Consider the following 22,349-nt stretch of genomic DNA (forward strand, 5'->3'; position numbering starts at 1 on the left):
TTTACACATATAATCTCTTCCCAAATTCATATAATTCCCTGGTTGTAATAGAAAAGAGACATTAAAATAAGGTGATTTAACATAAAATAGTATGTGTGCCAATACCTAGGCACCGGGCGGGACCACCTGAGAGGGTATATTTGAAGTGATCAGATACATGCCCCAAGTTACAAAGAATGTGTTGGGATTGAAGAGAAGTTAGACACAAATCAGTTGAAAATTGTTGCGTCTTTTCCTTAATAGTTAACAGTTTGAGAGCCGGTGAAGTGTGTGTGCGCATAAAGCACAGAATTCCCTAGGATGCGGCTGGGCACAGGCGTGTTATCGGGGACTCATGTGCCTCGGGCAACTTCCTTGTCAGTGACGTATTTTTTCTGAAATGGTGATTCAAATCTTGGTAAAGTTCCAAATAAAACAAAATGCAATCTTCTCTAAATTTACACAGGAGTTACATTCTGGGAAACTCAGTGTGTATTAAAAGTGCAAAAGCTACTTGGTGTTTATGTTTAAGGCTGAGTTAGACTCTAGTCAGACCATTATAAACAGTTTTCTCACCTACATGGGTATACGGTGGATCATTCAAAAGTGTGTGGGAGATGGACTGCAAATCAAAACACAAAAGGTAAAACTATAATGTTTACAACATTTCTGGAAAGACACAAAGGAGTAGGCAAAGATGACTTGACAGGACTAAAACTTATTAACCATAAAGAAATGGTTGATGGATTTTATTACTTGAAAATTGACTCATCAAATGACACTCTTATGAGGATGAAAAGACAAGTCACAGAAGGAGAGAAAATATTTGCAATCCATATATTCATCAAAGAAGTCATAGCCAGAATAGAGCTACAAATCAGTAAGAGAAAAAGCCAACAACATAATAGAATACTGGCCAGAAGACTTGAGTAGGGCCTTTGCAAAAGATGATATCTGAATGGCCAATGACCATAAGATGATACCACAACATGTTCCAGAATGGCTAAAATAAAACAGGCAAACAATACTAAGTGTTGACAAGGAAGTGGAGCAAGGGGAATTCTCATACTGTGCAAGTGGGAATGTCAAATGACTAAACTTTGGAAAATTCTTTGCAGTGTCTACTAAGGTTGCACCTACCTATGCCTGTCCCATGATCTGGCTGTTTATTCTTAGGTATATTCCCAGAAGAAATGTGTACATCTGTGCATCAAGGAACATGTGTGAAAATGTTCAAGGCAGCATTGTTTATAATAACTTCAAGCTGGAAACAACCCATGTGTCCATCAAGAACTATATGCAGCAACATGAAGAATCCACAAACATGAGAATGAGTGAAAGAAGCCAGACACAAAAAAGGGCACACAGCGTGATTCCATTTATGAAAGGTTTGAAAACAAGCAAAACAAATTGCAGTGCCTAAAAGAGCAGCAGATGTACACAATTGTGCTGATTTTTCTCTCATTTAAAACGGTTCCACAAGTAGTTAGTCCAGGGCTGGTGTCATGGCTCCAGGGTCACTGGGGCATCGTGTTTCTTCATGATTTCTGCTTCACCATGCTTAGCCTTTGCTTTCATCCTCTAGTGTGCCTCGTGGCTCAAGATGGCTGCTAGAGCTCCAGCTGTCTCTTATGCATTCCTGACTGTAGAATGGAGGAAGGAGGAAAGGGCAAAGGGATGCTTTATCTGGTTATTCTTGTTTAAAAGAGCATCCTTGATCATACTTAATGAGAATCTGGAGTAATTTCCAGGAGCTCACAGAGAGGGTGCAAGAGCAACAAGGCCTCACAAATACAGAAAAGCAGTCTTCCAGGCAATTATAATAGATCTGGGTAGGCATATTGCAAAGACTATTGCAGGAAAATGGAGCTTATTTAGAAATCGATAGTTGAGTATCTGTGATTTTAAAATGAGCACAGGGAGACACTGTTGATGCCCAGAATCCTCTACAATTAGCAGCAAGTGCTCTGGGAAACCCAGGGAGGAGGCAGAGGGAAGAAGGTTAGGTTCAGTTGAATCTGGATGCTGGAAGAGAAAGAGGATCCAGCTAGATCTAAACATCCTCAGATGCACCTGCTCAGGGGGCCCCCCACTCCTTAGCGACGAGGGTCTGGTGTGAATGCTGGTTCACTGCCATGTGACAAGCACACCTGTGTCCAACCCATCCCACCCAGGCACCAGGTAAACATCTTCCCAGAGGGCTGAAAGTCAGGCCAGTGGGCCCTTTCCCAGGACACTTGGGACTCTCCCCTGGGCAGTAGCCTTGTTACAGAATTCTATCTGTAAATTTAACCAATGCAAAACCATATCCACGGTTTTGTGGTGGGATGTTAGGATGACAGCCTTCCTCCTGTGGGGTTGAGACATTCTGGAGCTTCGTGAAAGTTCACCATCTGGCTTCCTCTTGGCTGAGCATGGGAACAACCTTCCCATCCGGATGTCCCCATGAGGCAGCACGTTGCCACAGGTACTTGGGTTGGATCTAGCCCTGCTACTGAGCTTCCCGGGTGAGCCTGAGCAAGTCAGCCAACACCATGGGCCTCAGATCCCCCTTTTAAACAGTGAAGAGGGGAGTACCTGCATCACAGAGCTGCCAGAAGGATCAGAGGTATACGTGTCAGGAGGAATTGCACGCAGCACTAGACATTAAATGGCGCTGTCGTGGTGTGGCAGCATGCTTCTGAGGTTTCTGGGGTTGTCGTGTTTTGTTAATAATTTATTGAGCTCTCATTCACATACCACATAATTCACTCCCTTACAGGGCACAATTCAGTGACCTTTAGAGTATTCGGAGCTGCGCAACCATCATCAGATTCAACTTCAGAACGTTTTCACGACCCTGGGCAGAAGCCCTGCACTTCACAGCCACCTGCCCCAGCCCCTCCATCCCCGACCCCGGCCATCCACGTTCATCTGTTCGGTGAGTATCTTCTGAACATCTGAATGCCAGCAGTGTTCTTGGTGCTGGTGGGAAGCTCTGTCCCTGAAAATGCAGGGCACGGGCAGCGGTTCAAAGGGAAGACCACATATCACAGGTCTCAACAGTTCGGAGTTCAAATCAAGCTAATAGCCGTTAAGTAAAATAGGTCCTAAGGGCTCCCTTAACACATGTGCCTTTCCAGCTATCGGGAAGGCCAGGTTCAAGTTCCAAGTTGTCAGACGTCTCGAATCTCTGGTTGGAATGTGTCCCCGTGGGGAGGGTCATCTTGGCCAATGACAGCCCCCTTCTCTTCTCATGCTGGCTGCATCACATGCTGTGAGGGGCCCTTGCATGATGTGTGACCCCCGGGCTCTGTTTTTACCTGCTGTGAACACCCATTCTTGGCCAGGGGGCAGGACAAACCTGGGGCACATCCGATCCTGTGTTCCCTGGAAATAGGCTTGAGCCTTTTGAGGGCCTAGGATGAGCCCCTCCAAAACCCTGGATCCATTTAGATTTGGGGATGACTCGGGGTTATTTGCCCATTCAGCCTCTGCCCTCCACCAACCCTGGAGGTGAAGGGCTGGGGCGGGTCAGGGACACACGTGATGTGGAGAACCTGCCCCAGAACAGGGTCAGCTGCAGTTGTGCAGCTCCCGGCCCACTCGCCTTCCTTTGTGACATGCATCCTGCGGCCTCGGCTCTCCTGCACACCTCCTTTCCTTCCTGTCCCGTGGGGCCCTCGCGGCCATCCTTCTGTGACTGCATCATGACCCTGAATTCTGCTCTTGGACCCCAGGGGGTGCAGGCCTTTTGTAGAACACTCCAGACAGAGCCACTTCCAGATCAAGTGTTGAAACTCAAATTAGCTACAGCTCAGAGGGACATGGGGGAGTGGGAAGACCCCAGCCCCCATGGAGGCAGAGAGACCTGTGTTTGGGGAGGTCGCTTGTACCTCATATCTGGGCAATCTAGCACAGGGCTCTTCATTTCTGAGAAGTCTTTTCCCTACATGTTCTTCCTCCATAGGCTTGTAGAGAAGATTAAGACAAGGTGACCCCTGCAACCTCTTAGCCCAAAGGCCCAAAGCTACTTCTCCCTACATCCTTCTCTTGAGTTTTAGTTTTTAGATTTTCCTGATTCTCCCCCATTTTGTTACTAATAATTATAACACATTTTTGCAAGACACTGCTCTAAGTACTTTATACATGTCTACTCTTTAAATACTTACCTTGACTTTTTTTCAGATAATCAAGTCAATGTGTAGGTACACTTTTGAAATTAGTAAGTGACATGGTTTGGATGTCTGTCCCCTCCAGACCCCATGTTGAAATTTGATCCCCAATATTGGAAGTGGGGTGAATGGGAGGAGTTTGGGTCATGGGGGTGGGGTGAATGGGAGCAGTTTGGGTCATGGAGGTGGGGTGAATGGGAGGAGTTTTGGTCATGGAGGTGGGGTGAATGGGAGGAGTTTGGGTCATGGAGGTGGGGTGAATGGGAGGAGTTTGGGTCATGGAGGTGGGGTGAATGGGAGGAGTATGGCTCAAGGGGGCAGATCCCTCATGAACAGATTAAGGCCCTCCCTTGGAGTGAATTCTTGCTTGACTAATTCCCTCTGGAAATGGTTGTTAAAGAGCCTGGCATCCGGCTCCCCACTCACTTCATCTCTCACTACGTTATCTCTGCACACCGACTCCCCTTCCCCTTCCTCCATGAATGGAAGCAGCCTGTGGCCCTCACCAGATGCAGATGCCTAACTGTGAACTTCTCCAGACATCAGAATCATGAGCTGAAGAAAGCTTTTTTCTTGGTAAATTACCCAGGCTCGGGTATCACTTTCTAGCAATACAGCACGGACCAAGACAGTCAGTGTGCCCATGCGGAACAGCGTGTCAACAGTCACCTGTGCACTTGATAAAAAAGCACATTCTCAGGCTCCAGCCCATGCCTACTGAATCAGAAACTCTGAGGGGGCCCAGCAATCTCTGTGCCCACATGACCTTCAGCTGACTCTGATGTGCACCCAAGTTTGAGAATGATGGCCTAGTTTCCCCGTATACTCAGCTACCTTATGTGATTAATACAGGCTGAGGGTACCTTATCTGAAAGTGTTTCAGGCTTTGGATTTTCAGACTAGGGATGCTCAACCTGTAATTATTACTAATAATAGTAAATGCTTATTTGTCTCTTGCTATGTGCCAGGGGCTCTGCTAAGTGCTTTGACATGGAGTGTCTTCCTTATTCTCAAAGCATTTGATGAGGCTGTTAAAGTCCCCATTTTACAGGCAAAAGAACAGGCACAGAAAGACTGGGTGACTGTTTAAGGTCACACAGTCTCCAGCGTGTGCCTCCTTTTCCACAGTGGTTGCAATGATGACAGGGAGGCATGGCAACATTTTACATAATTTTTTAAAAATTTATTCCCAGAAAGCCTTGCAATCTCAAGGATTTTTTCTTAAAAATGGCAGTTGACCAGAAAATGTAATTGAAGGGAACTGGCCCATTCTCAGGGCATCTGGATAATTCAGGCTTTCCTGTGGTCTAGGTGGCCAAGCCAGATGCCTGCAGGTCCCGGCAGGAGACATAACACAGCGAGGTGGTGCCAGGGTGAGGACTGTGGTGAGCTGGAGAGTGTATGCCCAGTCCAAGGGGAGCAATGGCTGGCTCCGCAGCTCTAGCGAGAGGGAGGTGTTGCCATGGGGGGATGTGGGTGTCTTTTACCTCATTTTATAAGAAAAAAAACCCCAGATATCTGGGTGTTACATGAACTCTCCCAAGTTTAAAAATCTTTCAATGTTAAACTCTCTGAATTCTATCTTTCAGGCACCATGAAGGCTGAACAAAGGATACCTGGGAGCAAAACCTGGGCCAGGGGTGCCCATTGCCATCTCTGGGCAGCCCTCCTTGATGGTGTGGAGTCCGCAGTCTGCATTGGTTAACTTACCTGTGCTTCCTCAGATCCAGTCTGGAATTAATTATTGAATTGTATGCAGTTTCAATGCCATTCTCAAGCAAACAGCCAACTATGCGGGGGAATAAAACGGAGCAGATAATTGAGTTGGGTTCCGGAGACCCCAGACCGTCTTCACTGCAGTTGCCAGGTTCCCTGCAGCCCAGGTCCGTGGATGTCTTGTGGCTCAGCGCCTGCAGCTCCGACTCCGTGGAGCCCCGCGGCGTGGAAGAGGCGTTGCGCGCGCCCTCTAGTGGAGAGAGGAGGTCACTGCCGAACGCCAGCTACGGACTGTCGAGAGTTCCTTGGGCCTTGGCTCCTGCCGGGAGCAGCCCTGGGGCCGGGATCCAGGATGCAGAGGCGGGAAAATGAACTGCCCGGCCACCAGGAAGACGGTCCACCCTCTACCAGTCGAGAACTACTCAAACTATTGACAATGTCAACAACAATAATTATAACAATCGTGTTAATAATGAGTAGCATGACAAATATGGGAATATTTAACAGTTTGTGATTTTCAGCTCACAAGGTTTCACCTACTGTGTAGATTACTTGGGGCTCTGCAGGCCAATAGGCCATGCACAGATGGATAGAAAGACGTTTGTTAGGAGACACTGGCTCACACGATTGCAGATACTGTGAAGTCCCACGACCTGCTGTTTGCAAGTAGAGGATCAGGGAAGCCAGTGGAGTAGGTCAGTCCAAGCCCAAAGGCCGAGAACCAGAGGAGCCGATGTCTGGGGGCAGGAGAAGGTGGATGGCCCAGCTCAAGCAGAGACAGTGGCGTTCACCCTTCCTCTGCCTTTTGTTCTCTTCAGGCCCTCAGCAGATTGCAGGACGCCTGGCTGGCACACTAGGGAGGGCGATCTTGACTCAGCCCACGGATCCAGCTGCTAACTCCTTCCAGAAACACCCTCACAGATACACCTAGAAATAATGTGGGTTTTATTATTATTATTTTTTTACTTTTAATTGCATTTATTTTAATGCTGGATGTATTCCCACGTTGCCAGCTCCTGAGCATCCCTGAGCCCAATCAAGTTGACACATAAAATTAACCATCACGCAGTGTCCGTTCAATCATTAAAAATATGCAACACTCGGCTGGGCGTGGTGGATCACGACTGTAATTCCAGCACTTTGGGAGGCTGAGGCAGGTGGATCACAAAGTCAGGAGTTCAAGACCAGCCTGGCCAACATGGTGAACTGCCGTCTCTACTAAAAATACAAAAAATTAGCTGGTCGTGGTGGTGTGCACCTGTAATCCCAGCTACTCAGGAGGCTGAGGCAGGAGAATTGCTTGAACCCATGAGGCAGAGGTTGCAGTTAGCAGAGATCACGCCATTTCAGTCCAGCCTGGAGACAGAGCAAGACCCTGTCTTGAGAAAAAACAAACAAACAGACAGACAAAAAAACATGCAACACTCTAGTAACACATGAACGTATTCTCACGGAACAAGATTCAAACAGAATGAATGAACATATTGCAAATGCTTTTAAGTGTTTTTGAAAACTTTCATTTTGAAACAATTTCAAACTTAGTTGAAAAGTTGCAAGGATGGCACAAAAACTTTCTATTAATATATACCTTTTAGCAGGATTCCTCAGTTGTTGACAATTTGCCACATTTGCTTTATAATTTTTGCTCTGTCTCCAAATACATACTTTTTTTTTTTTTTTTTTTTTGAGATGGAGTCTCGCTCTGTTGCCCAGGCTGGAGTGCAGTGGCTGGATCTCAGCTCACTGCAAGCTCCGCCTCCCAGGTTCACGCCATTCTTCTGCCTCAGCCTCCCGAGTAGCTGGGACTACAGGCGTCCGCCACATCGCCTGGCTAGTTTTTTGTATTTTTTAGTAGAGACAGGGTTTCACCGTGTTAGCCAGGATGGTCTCGATCTCCTGACCTCGTGATCCACCCGTCTCGGCCTCCCAAAGTGCTGGGATTACAGGCTTGAGCCACCGTGCCCGGCCAAATACATACTTTTAAGATCTGAGCCACTTGAAGTATAATGCCCCTTTATAATAGCTCTGTGGATCTTTCCTAAAAACAAGTCATTATCTTCCATAACCCAGTACAGTTGTTCAAATCAGGAAAATTAACATGAATGCAGTAGTATTCTCTCCTCTGCAGACCGTATTCAGATTTCACCACCTGTCTCAATAATACCATCCTTTTTAGCACTTTTTGGCTGATTCCCACTACAAACTACGAAAGTACAAGTGTCTTTCCTCTGCCTTGCCCAGAAGTTCCTCTTCCAGTCATAGGGGAGGTGCCTTCGAAAGGGTCTTTCATTTTTCTCAATGCAAGCACATTCCCCACTTCTCAATTTGCCTTGGGAGCTCTTATTTCAGTATCTTCTCAATCCTTCGAAGCAGGACTCCTCCCTAGCCGTATTCTACACAGAAGGAAACAGAAAGTCAGCGTGAGGACGGCTCCTGCCCTGTGACCTCAGGTCCCCCAGCCACCTTGCTAAAGGTTGAACAGTGCCCCCAGCCCCTACCCTGATACATTTCAGCAAATTTATATGCAAGGCCCCTTTCCAGGCCCTGGGAACATGAAGAAGAAGTTGCTGGTGGCTGTGCTGAAAGACTTCCCAGGCTAGTGCAAGGGACAGGAGAGGGTGGCCCCGCTGGAATCTCAGTGAGGAGTCCTGCGGAGGGATGCGGTTCAAACCGTCAAGTCCTCTGGTGACCTATGGGTGTGGGGGCCGGACCAGAGGGCCTTAAGGGGTAGTCCTGCAGGTCTCAGCCCCATCCTTGGTGGAAGTGTTGGCTGGGGTCTCTGGAGTTGAGTGGGGTGGCGGAACTGGGGACTTGGATGCCAGGAGCGGGAGGATGGGCAGGAGAGGTGTTCAGGAAAGGAGTGCAGGGAGGGTGGAAGAGCCGCTGTGTGAGTTTACCCCAGCTCCTTGAGCAGCTGTGGGCCTCCTGCCCAGTCCCCATGCTGGGACCAGGAGAGCAGAGCGTGCAGAGAAGGCTGTACAGCCTGCAGCCTCGGCCAGCATGTGATAGGGGAGCTCTGGGCAGGGACAAAGCTGCAGTCCCTGTCCCTGAATGTCAGAGGGGAGAAGGGGATAGAAAGGAGAAAATGGGGCAAAGAGAAAAGAAAGCGGTGGCGCGCACACCCCCAGGCCCTTTGCTCCACTTTCCATGCTATATGAGACACTTCCCAAATGTCATGCTCCCTGGGACCCTGAGGATGGGGGCAGTATCAGAGGAATTAATTCAGTCACAGGACGACAGGAGTCCAGCTCCGACTCGGTCCCAGTGGAGCATCGTAGAAAACCAACCACCAGTGTCTGAGGAGCCCACTTTGGTGTCCGGCGGGTCACCAGGAGGAGTTTACTAGATTCCTGAAAATCATAAGTGAGCATCCCTGCTTTGTGGAATTTCAGTTGGTGAGTGACAACGCCAGCTATGCAATTTGTCCTTCAACCTTTCATTTATGCCACACCGCGTGCTGGGCTCTCTGCAGGTGCTGGTGAAACAGACGTGAAAAGGCACAACCCCTGCCTCGGGCTCTGGTGGGAAGACCAACAGGTAAACTGCAGGTCTGATACAGAATGACAGGTGCCACTTGGAGTGAGTATGGGTGGCAGAAACCCAGAGGGCACCGCCTGCCCAGCCTGGGATTGGGAAAGGAATCTGATTAGTTTCTCATGGCTGTTGTAACAGATGACCACAACCTTAGTGGCTTAAAGCAACATGAATGTATTCTCTTACCACACTGAAGGTGGGCAGTGTGAACTCAGTTTCCCTGGCTATAGGTGTCATCTGAGCCGGTCTCTTCCGGAGGCTCTAGGGCAGAGTCCGCTTCCTGGCCCTGCTCAGCTTTGGGAGGCTGCCTGCATTCCTTGCCTGCAGCCCTCTTTTCCATCTTCAAAATGCACCCCTGCAACCTCTGCATCCAACATCGCACGGCCTTCCCTACTGTACTCAAATGCCCCTCAGCCTCCCTCGTTAAGGACACTTGTGATGACATTTAAGGCCCATCTGGATAATCCAGGACAATCTCGCCATCTCCACATCCGTACCCACACCTGCAAAGTTCCTTTTGTCACAGAAGGTAGCATTCCTGGGTTCCAGGGATTGAGACGTGGACATCTTTGTGGTGGGCATTACTCGGCCTGCACAGCTGCCTAGAGCAGACGGCTCTGGGATGGCAGGCAGGAAGAGTGAGGGTGCTCCTGGGTGAGGGCCTTGGTGGGGTGGCAAAGGCAGGAAGGGGAAAGCCTGGCATAGTCAGGGAAGGACAGATGAGCAGGAAAGGCTGGCAGGGGTCAGATCCCATAGGGCCTTGAAAGCTCAGCTTGGTCCGGAAGGAAGTGGGTCTTGCCTGAAACCTAAACATCGAGTGAAGGCTGTTGTCTCAGCCAGGGCCCCAGCAGGACACAGACAACACACTCAGATGGGTAACTGAAGTGCAGGCTGATAAAGACGCTGTCTGCAAAGGGGTGGATGGGGTTAGGGAAGCCAACAGGGCATGGAGCATGCCTGGGACTGACACAGCTGTGAGGTGCTACTGCCTCTTTGGGGAGCTGTGTCTACCCCTAGCCCCGAAGAGAGGAGGCCAGGGAACGGCTATCAGAACCCAGAGAGGGTGGTTGTGTGGAGAAGGCACATATGAGTCTGCAGTAAAGGGACGCAGCCTACATGTGGCAACCTGGCAGGGAAGGAGCGGGGGTAACAGATGTCCAAGTCCATTCTTCCTGCCCTGAGGGCCCGCCCATGCTTCTGTTGGCCAAATCCCACTTGAAGCCAGAGAGCAAGAGTGATTGTCCACACGGAATGGCTGGGTGGGCACAGCAGGGAGAAGGAAGATGGGGTGGGGACAGAGAAACCCAGCACAGGTGTCACATGGGCAGTGGCACCACCAGATCATTGTGGAGAAAGATCACAGTGACCATGATGTGGAGGGTGGACCCGCGTGGGACAGAGGAGGATGTGGGGAGGTTGGGGCATTCCAAGTGATTTAAAAAGCACGTTAAAAAAAATGCATTGCCCTAGTTAGTGGTCCATTGACTCGAAGAGGTATCTGGGATTGTTCTGCTCCCAGCTTTGTCTGGTAGGGTGGAATTCATTCCAAAGTTGCTGTTGTATATCACACCAAATGTCTCCCTTGCAAAGGTGCAGCGCCAGTGGAAGGCCTCAGGCAGGCTTGGTTGCAAACAACAGAAACCACTTGTATTGAGTTTAAGCAGAAATGGGATTTATCACTGGCTACTTGAATGACTTGGGAACTGGGCTCTGGAATATGGCCCAAATGTGCCACCCACTGCAGAGCAGCTCCAGGAAACAATACTGCAGCCTGCCCTGAGCAGGGCAACCACAGAGGGGCTTCCAATGCTACCCTGCAGCCTGCCCTGAGCTGGGCAACCACAGAAGGGCTTCCAATGCTACCCTGGAGCCTCTGCTGCCTCCCCACCGGGGTGGATCCCACGGGACCTTGCTTCGTCCTGGAGCCCCTGGCTCCGAATCTGAGTCTGGTGCGGGTACATCTATCTGGTGAGTTTGGTCACATGCCTGCACCCTCCTTTCTGAGAAATAGAGTTTCTGGCTCCTCTAGACAGTCAGGGACTCAGGAGGCAGGAGCTCCCCAAAGAAAAGAAGATGTTCGGAGCGCTGGACAAGAAGAAAGCAGGATGAATGTTCATTATAGGTAAATAAGGTAAATTCCTTTAAAGCTCAGACTGTCAGGTACCCCCAGGAGAGATGGCATGTGTGTGAGTGTCATGCATGTGAGTGTCACGCGTGTGAGTGGCGTGTGTGTATCATGCATGTGAGTGGTTTCATCCTTAGGAAGAAAAACATGGGAGGAACCTGCAGTGTGCAGCCTCTGTCCAGACCCACCTGCTGAAGGGCACAGGCACCCCAAAGTATCCCTGTGATCTGGTCCAGGGAGCATTGGGACTGAGTTTTCAGATTAGCCTCTGTGCAGCCTGACTTCCCATGGGCATGGTAGAGTGCTGGGAGCATTGATTCAATTATTCCCTTGAGCACTCTTCACCCCGCTCTCTCCAGAAAGGTACCGAACGTCTAACTGCTCTATACTCTGGGAGGAACATGAACATGATTCCACCTCAGTTCCAAGCTTTCTGAGACCCATCCTGGGAACCAGCAAGCACACCAATACTCCACCTTCTGCATCAGTCACTTCCGAGGAGGCCAGTGGGCACAGTTCATGCTGCTGAGTGAGATGCTGCCCAGAGGCCACGGGCAGGGCTGCATTTTCTGATTCTTTTGTATTTGTAGCAAGATACTCGTAGTGGAAGAGCCCAATACCTGGGCTTGCCTAAAAATCTCCTTAGCTAGATCATTCCATTTATGAGCTTTCCATCTTGCTGCAGTGTTGCTTAATTTCTGCCTCTCCATAACAAGAATCACCTTTCTTGAAAGTGAGAATGTTTTGTTCTCACTTTCCTATAAACCCTCACCAACATCCTCCTCCCACTACCGGCCTCTCCAATGCCCTTTAGGCTTTCTCTGACACTTTCTTCAAAGTCGTTTCAGCTTCTGCCCTCTGCTCAGTTCCAAAGACACTCCCACATTGGTAGGTTTATGTTCCATCAGCACCCCACTTCTGGTACTAAACTTTGTATCAGCTATCTACTGTTACATCACAGCCAAAACCTAGTGACTTAAAACAGACACAAACATGCATATCTTTCACAGTCTCTGTGAGTCGGGAATTCAGGAACAGCTTAGCTGGGTGCTCTGGATCCAGGTCTTTCCTGAGGTTGCAGTCTAGATATGAGCTGGGACAGTGGTCTTCTGAAGGCTGGAGGATCCACTTCCAAGGTGACTGACTCAGATGGTTGGCAAGTTGGTGCTGGCTGCAGCAAAGGCCTTGTTTTCTCCCAATGTGGGCCTCTCCACAAGGCTACTTGAGCAGCCTCACAACATGGTAGCTGGCTTCCCCAGGGCAAGTGATTCAAGAGCAAAGGTGGAAGCCACAATGCCCTTATGACTTAGCCTTGGATGTGACACACCATCACTTCTGCAGTGTTCTACTGGCAACACTGACCAGCTCTGATTCAGTTTCAGAAAAGAGGACACGAAAGCATGAATAACAGGAGGTAAGGTTCATTGAAGACCTGTGGACCATCTGGTAGCTCTCTCCCACCAATAGTCAAAAGAAAAAATTAGGTATAAATATATGTGTATGTGTGTGTGTATATATATGTATGTGCACACATACATATAAACATATGTATGTATAATTTTACAAATATATATTTATTATAAAAGTAATTTATGTTATTTGTAGAAATTTTAAAAAAATTTAGAGTAGCAAAAATAAGACAGTAAAGACTACCCCACAGTAACCCCATTCAGAGAAAAATCATTATCAACATTTTGGGGCATATCTTATCAGCCTGAACTTTAAACATTTTTACAAAAGTGGAATAATACTGGACAAAATCTTTCATGCTATCAATTTTTTCATTTACTAGTACAGTCAAAAATGCAGTTTTATTGCATCTTTTTTAACGGTGACATTATATTCCTGCAATGATTAAGATGTAATTGATTTTTCCAGTGCCCTATTGCTGGACATGTAAAAGTTCTCAAATTGTTACATCATTAACAAAACTGGAATGACCATCTTTGGAGCTAACTTGCTATCTATATCCCTGATCTTTCCTTAGGATGGATATAGAATACCAGCATCAGCAAGTGTACACGATTTAAAGCACATTTGGTATCTATTATCAAGCTGCCCTTCAGAGAGGTTGTCTCTGTTACACGTTCCACAGCTGTGACTGAGAAAGCCTGTTGTCGCATTTGACAATCCAGGTTACTATCATTAAAACTTGAGTTTGTAAGAGCAACACACCATGAGATAATATTTGTAGCCAATGTAACTGACAAAAGACTAACATCCCATAATATTAGAGCACCTACAAACCAAGAAGATAAACATCCCTTTGGGAAAGTGCAAAAATATGAACATAAAGTTTACAGAAGAAAAAACACAAATGGCTCATAAACATACAGAAAGATGATTTTGTTTCCTGGCAATTGGGGAAATGCAAACAAAAACTACAATGAAATGTCGTGGTATTGTGTATCAAATTTGCAGAGCATAAAATAGATTACATTCACAACCAGCAAGTACAACCCAAACTTCAACCTCACTAGACTTCTTGCCATTCCCCAAACCATATCCCTGCTCCTCTCCACAGTCTGTTCCTTCTGCCTGCATGCCCTTGATGGCACCAAGGAGGATGGGCACTCTAACACAACTGCTGGGAATGGGAATGTTTCAACCTCTTGGGAATAAAATCTAACAGTATTTGTTGGAATGTAACCTGTGCATACTCCACAGTTGGGCCGCTACCCTGCAAGAACCCCTCTGGCTGCTGCACAAAGCTCTTCTTTGCATCCTTTTTTATACTAGTGGAACCCTGGACACAGCCTGCATATGGATCAAAAGGGGAGTGGTTATAAATATACTATGGTCCATCTCTAGGCTAGACTGTGATGCAATAGTTAAAGTCAAGTAATGCAGAAGAGTGATTAAGCATTCGTGCTCCAAAGCCATATGGCCTAGGTTTAAATCCCAGCTTTGCCACTTACTTGCTGTGTGATCTTGTGCAACTCACTTAGCCTTTCTGTGTCACAGTTTCTCCATCTGTATAATGCATGATAACACTAGCCCCTACCTCATAGGGTCATTGTGAAGATTAAATGAAATTAATATTGCATATATCACAGAGTGATCCTCCTCAAAAGTTATTTATTACATGAAAATTTATTAGATGAAAAAAGAAACTTCTAGAAATTATCTATCTACATACATATTCAGATGGGATTTGTGTAAAGAATTTAACCAATAAACCCAAATTACACACACATGCACATACACACACACACGTGTGTAGAAGTAGAAATAGGAAGATCCATGACACACATGCAAGGCAGGTGGAATGGGGACATTAAAAGGAGGACTTCCACGTTTAATTCTGAATGGTTTGACCGTTTTATTTGTGCAATTAAAAAAAAATCAAAGCAATAAATCACTGTAAAAGAAACCGGCCAGGTTTTGAGTCTCACCATTCTACCCTGGGCTCACCCTTCTCTCTCACTGAATCTCAGGTGTCTTCAAGATCATTTAGTTTAGAAGAAGAAGAAATGTCCCTGGACCCCACCAGTTGAACACCAATGCTTGGTGGGTTGGGGTCTTGTCCTTGCTAGCTCCTCCCGCCTGCTCAGAGTGCGCCCTCTGGTGGTGATACCTCGCAGTACTCCGCGCCTGCAGGACGTGTGGGGAAGGCGAAAAGCTTTCCTGATTCTCCCAGGGGCTCAGCCCAGGAGCCCTGGGCTTTGACTCCGGATCTGGTGCTAGTGGTGGTGCCAAATCTCTGTCCCTTGTGGAGGAAGAAAACTTTCTATTTGTTTTTAAGTTGTCTCTCTCTAGGGTTGTCAGATTTAGCAACTAAAATCACAGGACGCCTGCTTAAATTTGAATTTTAGAGAAATCACAAGTAACTTTTAGTATGAGTATGTTGCATGGTATCTACTAATTTTACACAGCTTATACTTATATTAAACAAAATTATTTGTGGTTTCTCTCAGGCTTAAATTCCACTGGGCACCTGTGTCTCATCTGGTGACTATGGGAGGAGATCTGTTGGGAAGGGGGTAGGGGAGGTGGTGAGAAAGGAAGGGAGAAGGCCTGGGTACAGTGTGTGATGGAAGGGCACGATGGTTCCGGTGAGTCTTTGGTTGCAGGAGACTGTAAATGGCATCTGCTCTCCAGGCAGCTGGAGCTCTCGGGCTGTAGAACAATGCTGTTCAGCCCTGGGAGCTTTGAAAACCTGATGTGCGGGTCTGATTCCCACAGATTCTGATGTCATTGGTTTGGTGGCATTGGGGTGAGGGTAGGCTCTGGCATTTTTAAAGCCCCAGGCAATTCAAATGTGCAGCCAAGATTGAGGACCACTACTCTAGAGGATCTGGGGTGTGTGCATGTGTGCGTGTGTGTGTGCATGTGCGTGTGTGCACCCACTCGTGTGTATGCCAGATGCCTTCAGCTTGCGTACTGCCAAGTTCACCGGTCTGGGGTCCTTCCCGAGAGCCTCCCAGTCCACATGTTATGGAAAAGCCTTGGGCCCTTTCCAAGATGTTTCTAGATTCCCCCAGGGCTTGTATTTTACTGGTCATCCCTGGCTCTGATTTCCTGTTCACACTGAGCACTCCATCTCATTCCTTTCTTCCCCCTGGGACTGTCTTTTTCTTTCTGCCTGTCAACTTAATGCTGGTCTTTCAATGACCACCAGCAGCACACAGCTGTCAAGTTTAGCAGATGCTTCCTGCAGGTCTGCAGTTAACAAGAGGTGTCATCCCCAAAGTAAATGATTCTACACTGAAGTCCCCATCTGGGCGGGGAACTCCTGCTAGGAGGAATTTATCACTGGCCTGTTTCCTCCTCCAATTCCCTCTGCCTCATTTGTACTTCCAGGCCCTCTCACTCTTTCAGAAATCACTTTGTCCCCTCCCAAAAAAAACAAAGAAACAAAAACAGAAACAAACCCTTCTTCCTCTAGCAGTCAGCATGCAGCTGCTGATCAAGTTCCAAATTGCAGTTCCTTAATCAGAACAGTTCAACTCATTTTTCCTATACTGCTCCTATGCGTACAGGTATTTCCGAGAGTGATGCACGCTCCCTGGGAAGCATTGGGAATTCTGCACTTCTGGGCAAGCCAGCTCCAACTGCAGCCAATGTTTTAAAAATAGCATCTCTCCCTTCTTTCTATATGTACAAATCTTCAGGGATTTAGCGAATTCTCTTAAATAGCTAGAAGACCTTGCTGACTTCGATGCAAATATTCTGGCCAGAGAACTGAGGTCCTTGGATGAAACCCAATAATCAGAGGGGTCACAGTTTCCTTAGCCCAGGAGGAAGGCAGCTGGTGTCTCAGCAGATGTTCCTAAAGGCCTGGCTTTTTCCACATCTGTTCTGTGTGGTGAAGGAGAAGAGGAAGGGAGGAAGGGAACAGAGAGGAAACAGAGAGAGCTGAAGATTAAAACAATACTGTACAGGTCCCCGCTAAAGATGGACTCTCTGGCCACCAGAAAAGGACTGAGAGATAAATAGAAGGAGCAAAATCTCGTGAGCATAAGAACCTGGGAACTGGAGGCTGGTTCACCCTCCCTCAGCTTCCAGGACCCAGAGGGAGGCAGGCACAGCCAGCCTTGGCCCTGTGGAATCAACACCTTCCAGCCAGGCTGCCAGAAAGCCAAATTCCAAATGTCTAACTGTATTTTGCACTTTTCCACAAGGTGACCTGCAGCTGCTCTGATGGCCTCTAGGATTCCGTAGGGTACTGTGAGTCCAGAAAACTTGACTTTCCAATTCTTCCCACTTAGCCAGCTGCCATTTTCCTTCCCTCCTAACCGCTTTCCTTCTTATCCTTTTTCCTCTATATGTCCCCCCTTGTTTTAAAAGTTCAACATGAAACTTTACTCTGTACACTTATCAGTTTAGCAAAACTTAGAAAGTCAGCTAATGCCAAGTGTTGGCTGGAGTGTCGGGGAAAGAGGAACCCTTGTTCTTTGCAAGGGAGTATGAGAAGGTGCAGCCACTCTGGAGAGCCGTCTGGCAGGGGCGTTGGCCACTCAGGTGCCCATCCCTGCGGAAGATAGAAGTAAATGTGGTGGGTGCACACCTTGGAGAAGCATCTATCAGTCAGAAGCAAGGGAGGAAATGTCTACACAGATTTAGGTAACTTACGTTAGATACTATGTTCAAATTCAAGGATGAATGTCAGAGCACATAAAGGCTGCCTGTCGGGGAAGGGACTGCAATTGGAGAATGGGGATTGTAGTGGATTGAAGATGGTCCCAAATTCCTTGATGCTACCTGCATGGAGAGGTGAGGTGGGGTGACTGCTTGACCAATAGAATACAGCAGAAGTGGTGCTTGTCAGTTTCTGGGCCTGGGCCTTAACAGGGTGGCAGTTCACCTCGCCTGTCTTAGGACACTCTCTCTGGGAGCTTGAAACTGCCATGTAATCAACTGCCCTAATACCACCAGGTTGGAGAAGCCATGTTCAGGAGCTCTGGCTGGTGGTCCCAGCTAAGCCCAGCCTTGCAGCCAGCCCCCACCAGCCAATGTCACCACACATGTAAGTGAAGCCATCCTGGGATCTCTAGACCAGCCCAGCACACCTACAGGATGATTACCATGGAGTGACCTCAGTTGGCGCCACATTCATCAAGAGAATCAACCAGCTGAGTCATGCAAATCCCAAATCCACACAATTGAAATATGATAAAGTATCTAACTTTGGGGGTATATATTAGCCTGTTTTCATGCTGCTGATAAAGGCATACCTGAGACTGGGAAGAAAAAGAGGTTTAATGGATTTATAGTTCCACGTGGCTGGGGAGGTCGCATAATCATGGTGGAAGGTGAGAAGGAGCAAGTCACATCTTACATAGATGACGGTAGGCAAACAGAGAACTTGTGCAGGGGAATTCCTCTTTATAAAAACCATCAGATCTCATAAGACTTATTCACTATCATGAGAAGAGCACAAGAAAGACCCACCCCCATGATTCAATTACCTCCCACTGGGTCCCTCTTATGACATGTGCGAATTGTGAGAATTAGAATTCAAGATGAGATTTGAGTGGGGACACAGCTAAACCATATCATTCCGCCCCTGGACCCTCCCAAATCTCACGTCCTCACATTTCAAAACCAATCATGCCTTCCCAACAGTCCCCCAAAGTCTTAACTCATTTCAGCATTAACTCAAAAGTCCACAGTCTAAAGTCTCATCTGAGAAAAGGCAAGTCCCTTCCACCTATAAGCCTGTAAAATCAAAAACAAATTAGTTACTTCCTAGATACAATGAGGGTACAGGCATTGGGTAAATACAGCCATTTCAAATGGGAGAAATTGGCCAAAACAAAGGGGCTACAGGCTCCATGCAAGTCTGAAATCCAGTGGGGCAGTCGAATCCTAAAGTTCCAGAATGATCTCCTTTGACTTCATGTCTCACATCCAGGTCATGCTGATGTAAGAGGTGGGTTCCCATGGTCTTGGGCAGCTCTGCCCCTGTGGCTTTGCAGGGCATAGCCTTCCTCCTGGCTACTTTCATGGGCTGTTGTTGAGTGCCTGAAGCCTTTCCAGGAGTATGGTGCAAGCTGTTGGTAGATCTACCATTCTGGGGTCTGGAGGACCGTGGCCCTCTTCTCACAGCTCTACTAGGCGGAGACCCAGTAGGGACTCTGTGTGGGGCTCTGATCCCACATTTCCCTTCTGCACTGCCCTAGCAGAGGTTCTCCATAAGAGCCCTGCCTCTTCAGCAAACCTCTACCTGGAGGCATTTCCACACATCCCCTGAAATCTAGGCGGAGCTTCCCAAACCTCAGTTCTTGACTTCTGTGCACCTACAGGCTCAACATCACATAGAAGCTGCCAAGGCTTGGGGCTTCCACCCTCTGAAGCAACAGCCTGAGCTGTACCTTGGCCCTTTTAGTCATGGCTGGATCAGCTGGGACACAGGGCATCAAGTCCCTAGACTGCACACAGCAGAGGGACCCTGGCCTGGGCCTGGCCCACAAAACCATTTTTTCCTCTTAAACCTCTGGGCCTATGATGAGAGGGGCTGCCACAAAGGTCTCTGACATGTCCTAGAGACATTTTCTCCATTTTCTTGGTGATTAACATTCGGGTCCTGTTTGTTACTTATGCAAATAAATTTCTGCAGCCAACTTGAATTTCTCCTCAGAAAATGGGATTTTATTTTCTATTGCATTGTCAGGCTGTAAATTTTCCACACTTTTATGCTCTATTTCCCTTTTAAAACTGAATGCCTTTAACAGCACCCAAGCACCTCTTGAATGCTTTGCTGCTTAGAAGTTTCTTCTGCCAGATACCCTAAATCATCTCTCTCAAGTTCAACGTTCCACAAATCTCTATGGCAGGGCCAAAATGCCCCCAGTCTCTTTGCTAAAACATAACAAGAATCACCTTTGCTCCAGTTCCCAACAAGTTCCTCATCTCCATCTAAGACCACCTCAGCCTGGATTTATTGTCCATATCATTATTAGCATTTTGGTCAAAGCCATTCAACAAGTCTCTAGGAAGTTCCAAACTTTCCCATATTTTCCTGTCTTCTTCTGAGCCCTCCAAACTGTTCCAATCTCTGCCTGTTACCCAGTTCCAAAGTTGCTTCCACGTTTTCAGGTACCTTTTCAGCAGCGCCCCACTTCACCGGTACCAATTTACTATTTTAGTCCCTTTTCACACTACAGATAAAGAATATCTGAGACTGCGCAGTTTACAAAAGAAAGAGGTTTAATGGACTTACAGTTCCACATGGCTGGGGAGGCCTCATGATCATGGTGGAAAGCAAGGAGGAGCAACTCACATCTTACGTGGGTGGTGGCAGGCAAAGAGAGAGAGCTTGTGAAGGGGAACTCCTCTTTATAAAACCATCAGACCTTATCAGACTTATTCACTATCATGAGAACAGCACAAGAAAGACCCACCCCCATGATCCAATTACCTCCCAATGAGTCCCTCTTATGACAAGTGGGAATTGTGGGAGCTACAACTGAAGATGAGATTTGGGTGGGGAAAAAGGCCAAACCATATCGGGGTACTTTGTTGTCAAGCAATAGAGAGTCAGAATGGGAAGAAAAGGCAGTAAATAATGAGAGGCCTCACGCTGAGCAGTGATGAGGCTTAGTAGCATAGAAGTGTACAGGGCAGTCTGTTTCTTGCACCAGGGTCCCAGGAACTGGGCCGTTCTGCCACTCCTCTGGGCAAGAAAGAAAGTCCCCAGTGCAATTCATGCAGTCCAAGTCCCATGGTGCAGAGGCAGAGCAGTCTTTGAGAATAACCAGAGTAGGTACTGCAGAGCTGACAAGCAGCAGGAGATAATTGATCCTTTTATCTATTAGTCCCACAGCCCAGAAGTGCCACATACCCTGTGGTATTGTCAATTCAGCCACCATTAAAATTGATGTAGAAATATTAATATGTTGTCAGGGTTAAAATAATTTCAGATTAAAAATATGTTAAAATATAATTACTAAGCAAGAGATAGCAAAAGTGGCTCAACTGAATTAAAATTGATCAATATTTGATAAATACCCATTATATTCCAGGCATAGTACCAGCATCAAGGATAGAGATAAGGTAAGACACAGTCTTGTCTCTGGGGAAAGGCAAAGATTAAAGTTAAACAATAAACTTACACTCACCTTGTGCCACAGAACACTTCATGAACTTGGAGTTTCTGTAGCCTTCTTGATGATAATATGATAACCTGATGCTAATATAATATATATTTAAATTTTTAGTGTTTTTTTTTCCAGGGTGAAATCTACTTATATATTATCTTTCTTCCAAAGCAGCATTTTGAAGAATAATGGTTGCTATCAGCATTTTTTAGATAATTAAATTACTAGAACATCAGGAATTTTTTTCCCTAAAATTTCTTCACAGAAAAAAATTATTGTCAAAATTCAATACCTCTGAATTAGTTGAGAGAAAAAAGACTATATTAGTAGAGCATAAGTTCTATTTTTTAAGTGTATTAATTTAGATCCTACCTTGTTCCAAAAATAATTTGGGATGGCTTACACAAATGCGTACCACATGAAGAAAAAGAAAATTTGATATAGAAATCAAGACAAAAAAAAATAGGAAAGAAAAGGAAATAAAAGGCATCCACATCAGAATAGAAGTAAGCTATCCATACTTGCAGATAAAAAAAAAAAAAAACTAAGGAATGCACTAGAAAACTATTAGAACTAATAAATGAGCTCAACAAGGTTGCAGTATACAACATTAAAATACAAAAATTAATTGTATTTTGATACAGCAGTAATGAGTAAAAGAAAAACAAAATTTAAAAAACTTCAATTTGCAATAATAGCATCAAAAGCAATAAAACACCAAGAAAATACTTAACAAAAGAAATGAAAAACTTATACTCTGAAAGCTACAAAACATTGTTGATTGAATTAAACAAGACCTAAAAAAATGGAAAGACCTAAAAAAATGGAAAGACATCTGATGTTCATGGATTGGAAGGCTTAATATTGCTAACATGGTACCATGGATTGAATTGTGATCCCCAAAAAGATGTTGAAGTCAGTCTTAACTCCTAGTACCTGTGAAGGTAATCTTATTGGATATAGGATCTTTGCAGCTGATCAAGTGAAGATGAGGTCATTAAAGTGGGCTCTAATCCAGTAAACTGGTGAAAGGGGAAACTCAGACACACAGACAGACATGCACGCAGGGAGAATACCATGCAAAGATGAAGGCAGAGATTGGGTTGATACATCTAAAAGCCAAGGAACACCAAATACTGCCAGTAAAGCATCAGAAGATAAAGGAGAACAGCATGGAACAGATTCTCCCTCACATTTGCTCAACTGTACCAACACCTTGACCTGGCAATTCTAGGCTCCAGAACTTTAAATAAGAATAATATTTTAAATAATAATATTTTAAAAAGAATAATATTTTGT

This window comes from Macaca mulatta, chromosome 6 (genome assembly GCF_049350105.2).
Source record: "Macaca mulatta isolate MMU2019108-1 chromosome 6, T2T-MMU8v2.0, whole genome shotgun sequence".
NCBI classification, from domain to species: Eukaryota; Metazoa; Chordata; class Mammalia; order Primates; family Cercopithecidae; genus Macaca; species Macaca mulatta.